The 8,704-nt window shown below is 41.9% G+C and overlaps 1 pseudogene; it reads right to left on the bottom strand.

Moving 5' to 3' along the window:
* Positions 1–3,727: 3,727 nt before the first annotated feature.
* LOC122477169 lies at positions 3,728–5,156 on the bottom strand (annotated as a pseudogene).
* Positions 5,157–8,704: the final 3,548 nt, after the last annotated feature.

The following is an 8,704-nucleotide window of genomic DNA, read 5'->3' as shown; positions in this document are numbered from 1 at the left end:
TAATAGATGACACATGGCATATCGTTACTGCTTCATTTTATTTTTAAATCATTTTCAATGTTTATTTTATCATTTCAGTTTCTACGTTTTGATATGGCCATGACTTTTTAGTCCCTACTCATTAAATCAGCATCTCCATTTTCTTATGAATATCTAAATAGGTCTAATCATAAAATAATAGATACTCCTAAAATTTCACGTAGTATATAAAGCAAAAATCCCCTTTCCCCGTATGTATCTACTATTAACATTTTTCTCGATAGTGCAATTTTATTCATGTAACATTTTTTGAACAATAATCCTCAGTGAATTGATAGAACAGGGTTCTTACTGCAAACTCCACCATATCTTTTTGTTTGACCTTGAAAATGTAGAGAACAGATTTTATTCTAATGCAGAGACAGCAGGTGCCCACCCATTCATCCATTCACTCATTTGTTCATTCTTAAGTCTATTATTTTAATGAGTACCCCATAGGGAGAACTTGGAAATTTTCCATCTCTACCTCTCTCCCAAATCTGCTGGATGCATGAAATTTAACCACCAGAGAATCATTTTAGGAATGATCAATCTGGGGACAGAGCCGTCAAGAGTTTCGACTGCAAGGTCGAGCAACAGACCAATAGTTGCCTCCTTCTATCCATTTCATCCCATTTTTCCACTCCTCTCCAATACACCAGGCAGGGATTTGGGGAAAATTCCATTTCTGGAGTCCATCATCCTTTCTTCTTGTTTACAGCTTTTAAATTTTATATTGGTGAAATTTCATGAGGTTTATTTGGGGGTAAACGGGGGTTGTTTTCCTGACCTGCTATAGGTAAGAAGCTTAAGGTATAAGTTATTTCATGCCTAGTCATCTCACAAAAAAAATGGGGTAGGAGTCCCATCACCTTTTTCCTGAATAGGAGTATGAGGAGTATCTTCCTCTTCTGGGTTATAGGTGAATATGGGTCCTGGATGGAATTTTTCCCAGAGCCAGGACTAGGGTGAGAGTATCTGACAGGGCCTGGGTTAGGATGAAGGAAATGAATGAGTTATGCAAGGGCAGGATTGGATCCTGTATTGATTTAAAATTGTTTTCATCATGGATTTTTTCATTGATTTAGAATTCTTAAAATGGTACATCAAAACCATGTGCATCTCGATTTATTGAGTTTTTTTGATGGCCCCTACAATTTCGTGCCTGGTTTGATTGCCTCCTTTGCCTCATCCTAATCCTGTCCCTGACTTTGTTCCCTAGAGACGGAGGAGGCTTATCATCATCTGTGAGCTCCTCTAGTTATTGTTCTAGTAACCAGTGCTGGATGATTCTCAAATCTGCCCCGAGCTGTCGCTTTTGGAGAAAGTTTTGGCTTCCGTCCATATGCATCTGCTCTAGCACCGGCTGTATTCCATGTGTTGGAGTCTATGTCCTGGTCTGTGTCCTGTGACCACTCAGCTGTTCTTGTTCATTTGGCACTAATGGTGGCAGAACATTAAAACAGCAGGAAAAGGTACCATGCACTTCAGAGACTTCCGGAGACTTCTTTGGTTCGAGGATTTGGGGTCGGTGCGGTTGGAGATGGTGGGGAGCAAGACGTATTCCTCCAAGTATCTGAAGCCGCAGGGGCTCGTAGAAGGTACACAGTTATAGAGATTCTCAACTCTGGCTACATATCACAATCACCTGAAGAGCTTTCACGAATGCTTGTGCCTGTCCTACACTCGGGTTTTCATTGAATTGGTCTGGGGTAGAGCTGAGCCATTGGGATTTTTTTTTTTTAACTCCTCGGATATCAGTGGATAACCAAATTGAAACCCACTATGTCTTGCATTACTCAGAGGCCAGCTGAGGCTCATTCTGAAGGGCACGGGGAGCAGGTCATTATGGATCTGAAGAATCCAAGTGAATAGTGATCTGGAATCAACTGATAGTTGCCACAGGTTTCGGTGAAGAAACATCTTTTATAGCCAAAATTGGTAGCTGGGGGAAGGAGGGTGGGGGCAAGGCTCAGTATCTTTGTAAGATTTGGGCAGTTCTCTGTCCCAATTATATTCATCATCGGTAGTGAGAGATGACTACTCTTTTCCCCAATTAGCGTCCAAATTTTTGTTGTTTTGTTTTTGAGTTGTAAGTCTGGTCTGTACTTGTAATCAGATTTGAATGTAAAGAATCTCATCAATTGAGCTTCTAAATACAGTTTAAATGTTTACCAAGGGGTTGCTTCCAAAATATGTGTTCTCTTTGAGGCATATCTGTTAGGCATTTTGGTGTGTGTTTTGAATATCTTGAGAGACATGTTTCTGCCACTTTTAAGCTAGAGTGTCAAATCTCTAGTTAACATCAGTCTCAATTTCAAGGCCATCACCCCTGCCTTCAGAAAATCCCCTCCATTTTTAGGGTTGGAAATAAGCACTGATGTGGAGACGGGCTGATCTTGCTTCTCAGGTCGTCAATGACCATAATGACATGAAGAATCTGGAATGGTTTCTATCTTCATTACCCTAATAGGACTTTGAGGACTATTAGGGTAATGAAGATTAATAGTTCCATTAGCCTTTCACTTTCATGCTAAACCAAAGCCACAGATCATTGAAGAGACAAAAGGTATTCTAAATATCATGTAATTGTCATTGACTGAGAACAATGAGGCACTGCCTTCGGTTCCTTGCAGTAAGTTTCATTTCAGTCTCTGCTTGGTAACCAGAACTTTCTTTGGTCCAGATTATACCGCTGAAAACAATCACTATATTGTCCTCTCTTCTGAGGTTTATTAAAAGCAGCTCTTGTTCTGTGGTGATATCTTGAGAGTGGTGGGGGAGATGAGATGTCAGGTCTGTTTCTCTGTCCTACATTTTGGAATTCTTGATAAAATACTGTTCTTGAAACGCTGCGCTAACATTAGAGGGCTTCCGTTGGGAAATTTTGAGTCATGGTAATTACCTAGAGAAATATTGACAAAGTATATTTTTTGTCCTGTTTCATAAGTACATAATGGGGGTTTACCTGGCATTTCCACTAAACCACCGCATGAATTTAGGGTGGTCACTTCTCTTACTGGGGCCTCAGTTTTCACGTCAGCAGAGTAGAGCTGAAGTACATCATCTCAAAGTTCCCATCCAACTCAAATAGTTGGTGATTTGTTGATTTTTGACTAAAATTGGGTAAATTAATGCATGCAGTTTTTACTTTGTATCTAGAGAGATGAAGTAATTTTTCTGACAAGAAATTGAACATATCAATGCTGTCATGTTGCTACTTTTACAGTTTTTTTTATTAAGACCTTTTATTAACAGGTGCTTGCCATTTTTTGACTTTTTTGAAAAAAATCAAGTTGTGATCTTTTATTACAAATTAAAAATGAGGTTCCTGGGGCGCCTGGGTAGCTCAGTCGGTTAAGCATCCGACTTCAGCTCAGGTCATGATCTCAACGTGGATGCGAGCCCCACATCAGGCTCTGTGCTGACAGCTCAGAGTTTGGAGCCTGCTTCAGATTCTGTCTGTCTCTGTCTCTGCCGCTCCCCCACTCATGCCCTGTCTCTCTCTCTTTCTCAAAAATAAACATTAAAAGTGAGATTCCTAAAAATCTCACCTTGATCAGGTATGAAACATTTGAAAAATCGTTAAAGGTATATTGAGGAAAAAAACCCAGCCTTACCAAAAAGAGACCTCTTTAGGCAAAAATAATAAAAACTCCATGTGCATAGATAATGCAGATAGTTCTATTTATCTGGTCAGTGGGCAAGAAGCAAGCCCTTAAGGTCTTCAGGTCCAATCTTTTGTTCATTTCTTATCGCTGGAATTTCATATCCGTTTCTCCTTGTTGGAGGACTAAACAGGATGACGGTAGAGATGGTAAATCGGGATTTACTCAGCCCCGGCCTGCTCAGCCTCAGAAGAGGACAGATCCTCAGCTGGGGGACCCGCTGCTTTTGTGTCTTTGGCACCTTGCGCTTTAGCGTTCTCTGGGCGACCGCGTGGGTGATCAAAATTGTGGTGGTACGGATGTTGAGGTGACTGCTCACCTTCACTCTCATCGCCTTGATCTTCCTTATCTTCTTCACTGCTGTCCTCTCTAAGCTGACTTTGGCAAGGAGGACCCCGTGGGTCAACAGCCCCGAAACATATCCTGTCTCACTGGTCTACCTCGTTCTCTTGCACCCTGGTGGTGAACATCCTGCATCACCTCTTCCCGCACAGGAGGGTCGGAAGACTGTGGCCCACGTCCACACAGTCTCCGCACGTAGTAAGGTGCGAACCATCTGCTGCGGTGGGGTCGGCGCTGTGAGGGCCTGGCCTTCGGAAGCACTCTCGGATGCCTCGTTCTTTTCCCCACGCTCACTCTTCCGGTCATTGTGCCGGGAATCGCGTGGAGGTCCCCTGCCACGTGGAGAGTGCCCATAATGCTTATGACCCGCTGCAATACTCACTGCCTTGCACTGGGCCAGCTCCACCCTGGCCCGTGACATTCGCTGCCTCCGCACCCCCTTTCTCCTTCAGCGTCCAACTCCACAGTCTCTCTGTCCCCTACACTGTGAGGTACTTCCTGGGGTAATTCTTTATGGCACTTCTGTATCTCCGTCGGTGTCATTCCAGTTGATGAAACCATATCCGTTTCCTACACGGGACCATCTTCCCAAAACCTTGGTCGAGATGACGCTCCCGTCCCCCCGGCAGGCACCTCAGAGGTGAGGCCCCCCCAGCCTCTGTTTCCTTCGCTGCTGAGCCTGGTGCCGGGCTCGGCGTCTCGGTGAGGGCGGGGGCGGCTGCTGGGGGGTAGGCCTCTCTGCTCAAGGTTAAGGTGATGATGACTGGGGCCGGCTGCCGCAGGTGCGGCCCCTCCCGGGCGTGATGGTAACTGAGCCAGGCCTATGCGGCTGCTCAGGGCTCTCCGGGGTCCGCTCTCTGCTCCCGCTACCGATCCAACTCGGTTCTTAGGCTTTTTAAACTTCACTTCTTCGAATGAGCTTAATGCGCTTTGACACTTCTTAGACTTTATTATCTCTGAAGCTGTCTCGGCTTTGTTTCATTAATTCTCACCATGTTTGTTTGAGCACAGGTGGTGGGAAGGTTATTCTCTTTGTTTCGCCGATGAAAAAACAAGGCGGCCTAACTTACGTTCTTTAAGGCTTTGGGGGATTAAAAAGGAGCATAAGGACGAGGACTGGGCCGACATAATAAAGAGGAGGACGGAAAGAAAAGGAGACCCTGGCAACTGAAGTTGGGTATGGGATGTGGGAACAGAACAGAGAGTATCTGGGGCCTGTTGCCAGGGAGCCACTTGACAGTAAGAGTAAGAGGTAGTCGGCAGGAGTGGTCAGATTGATCATGATTCCGTTTGCCCAGCCCAGACTGTGAGAACTTTTCTAGGAATTAGATGCTAACTGTGAAGGTGGACCTCATAAGTTTTCTAACTTAGCATTTTACCCTATACCTAATTTTCCTCTGAAAGCTCGAAAGCAACAATGACTCCTAACTCTTAGGGTGCTTGGTATTTTATACGCAGTATCTTGGTTAAATGTTCACAGATACTATTAGTGTGTCCCTATTACAGCAGCTAAGGAAGCTGGACTTTTGGGCCGGGTCACATGGCCTGTAAATTGTGAAGCTAGCGCCGGAGTCGACACCCGCCCCAACGTAAGTCTGCACTTGGCAAAACTGTGCTCTAATGCTTCTCCAATGACTGATATTCAAACAGCGGGTATAGTCCTATCATTTTTGCCTGCACACCTAATTGCTTTATAAAAATACGTTTCAATTGCTTCATGAGAATTTTGACACTTCTCTCACTTGGTCTACCTAGTTAAAATACGTGGTTTGTTTTCTTTCTATGAAAACAGAAAGAACAGAACTCTATTGCAATTCGTTTCAACCAGTATGGAGGGAGGCCTCATTTGTACCGTTTAATATGCAGAAGACTTGACATATGAAGATAAATGATACAGTTTCAATCTTCAGAGCATGGATAGCAACTGAAATAGGCCCATCTCTTGGGCAGGGCAACGTGGGTGGTCGTGCTATGTCCCACGCATTTGCAGTGACAGCCTGGATGTTGCACTTTGATGTGTTCTGTCTATCCCAGAGATCCTATGAAACATACCTACCTACAGAGTGGCTTCCTTCTACAAATGATTTTCCCAGGCAGCCTTCACGGGTTGTTTCCCCAGGGCCACAACTATTTCTAGTGATGGCCATGGAGACATGTAATAAATAACCAGCTGGCAAAGCTCTGAATCAGTGCAGAGGAAGGACTATTTGTATGTATTCCAGACGTGTGAAAATGATAGTAGAAAAGACTGAGTCTGCAAGGGTACATAGTCTTACAGCTGGCAAGAAATGGTTATTGATGGGGAGACAAGTATAGGTGGAAAGACCAAAGCCATGCTATGGAAGTGTAAGAGGTATGACGAAAGCATATTTCTTAAGTTCTGCATTGCCACGAACAGGCACTTAAATTTTGATATGGACAAAATGGAAAGATAGCAATCAATGCACACATTACAGTTCTGAAGGCTGGGATCAGTGTGTAGGTAATAGTTTTCTATAATCCAGTGGTTTCCAAAATGTGGTTCACAGAACACTTGAGTTCTAAGGAGTCTTCTCGTTGGCCACCGATGTCATGTTAATATTTACAAAGTCAGTCCTATCTTAATATTTACAAAGTCGGTCCTACCGAGGGTTAATATAATGCATGCATGGAACTGACAGTATTTCATAGCAACACACACACAAGAGCTTGATGAAAAGGTAAGATAAATTATTCAAAAGTTATAGAAATTAAAACCTTCTTATGCAATTTACTTAAACTTTAAGTAATTTTTAGAAGCATGAACTGCGGATGTCAAGTAATATTTCCATTGTTGCCTAAAGGTATATTCTTAAGAATTGCAAAGCATTCTTTGTTTCAAAAGTCTGTGGCAACAGACAAGATTGATATCAAACTGAATAATTCATCAGCTAAACTTTGCACATAGCCATTAGCAGTAATTCTGATGAGGATGCATATAGGGAACTTGTTCAAACTTTTCTCCTAAGTTTAGCGTTGAACTTAAACTGTTCCTGATTCAGATTTCATATGTTTGTCAAGAGATTCAACCTCCTTACTGAAAAAAAATCTAAGGAGGCTCATACACTTGAGAAGATGTCCAATATTTCCCTTTCCATATGAAATATACATGGATTAAAAATGTTTGGTGCTATATATTTAATGGATTAAAAATGTTTGGTGCTATATATTTAACTTTACCCAGATTCTTCTTATAAAAGTACATCTTGAATCCCCAAATGTTAATATCTAATTTTTGGCCCATAGAGGAAGCTTAAGAAATATGTATTGGGGTGCCTGGGTGGCTCAGTCGGTTAAGCGTCTGACTTCGGCTCAGGTCATGGTCTCACGGTTCGTGAGTTCGAGCCCCACGTCGGGCTCTGTGTTGACAGCTCAGAGCCTGGAGCCTGCTTCAATTCAGATTCTGTGTCTCTCTCTCTCTCTCTGCACCCCCCCCCCACCACACACACACTTGTGTTCTGTCTCTCTCTCTCTCTCTCTTAAGAATAAGTAAAACACTAAAAAAATTTTTTTAAATATGTATTGAATATATATAGTTCTACAGCAATCTGCCTTTATATACAGTCACAATCTTCTCCACACAACATTTCTGAGAAGCACAGAAATAAGAAATATTAATTTCCTCATTTAGAGATGAGGGTATTAAGGCCCAAAGTGTTTGAATTATTATCCTAAATTCACATGAATATTTTAGTGTTAGAACCGACATAGCATGCAGGTTACCAAATCCAAGTCCAATGCTCTTATGTCAAGTCAGACTGTATTATGTGATTCATATTATCAGTTCTTCAAAAATACTTTGAGGCATTTCTCTATAGAAGCTAACATATAAAAAACTGTAACAGAAATAAAAAAGAATAAGATCATAAATATACATGAAGTCATAAGCTAATCCATATCCTGTGGTCAAGAATTTACTGTGGATCTAAATTTCCTTGCAGCCAAGTAGAAAGTTATATAATTTGTATCATTTGACAAATGGAAAAATACAGGTAATGTGATATCGTGTCACCACCATGCTAAAAACTCTCCCGATGGCTTTTCATTGCACTTATAGATAATTCAAACTTCACATCATAGCCCACAAGGCACAGAATACTCTGGCTCCCGTTATTTTTCTATTCTCATCAATTATTACTTTCCTCATTGTTAGCTATGTTCTAATCTCTTGGTTCTGTCGACATGCCACATTTATTTCCCACCTTCAAGTCTTTGGACTCACTATTCAATACAGTGGCAATACTGCTCCTCACAGATCTTCACATGACTAATTCCTTCTTATTATCCAGGTCCTAGGTCAAAAGTCTTAGTTTCTCATTATTCAAGAGTCAGAGAAACTATACTTGCCCATCTTATCCAAATTAATCATTTTCCCAGCTATTCCCTGGTTAATTATCATAGCCTACTTATTTATAGTACATGGCCCTCTCTGAAATTTTCATGTTTATTAATTTTTGTTCACTTCTCTTCTTGCCCTCCAACTAGAATAAAAATTCCACAAGAGCAAGAAACTCATGTGTGCCCCCAACACAATTGCATCTCCAGCACCAAGGACAGAGCCAATCAGGCATTCAATTGAAAATCAATGTGAAAGTCATTGAGCGGGATGAACTTTCCTTAAAACTTCATCCTAAAACCTCACAAACTCTTAAAAAGCC

This window comes from Prionailurus bengalensis, chromosome X (genome assembly GCF_016509475.1).
Source record: "Prionailurus bengalensis isolate Pbe53 chromosome X, Fcat_Pben_1.1_paternal_pri, whole genome shotgun sequence".
Taxonomy (NCBI): Eukaryota; Metazoa; Chordata; class Mammalia; order Carnivora; family Felidae; genus Prionailurus; species Prionailurus bengalensis.
This window is presented reverse-complemented; position numbering and strand designations above follow the sequence as displayed.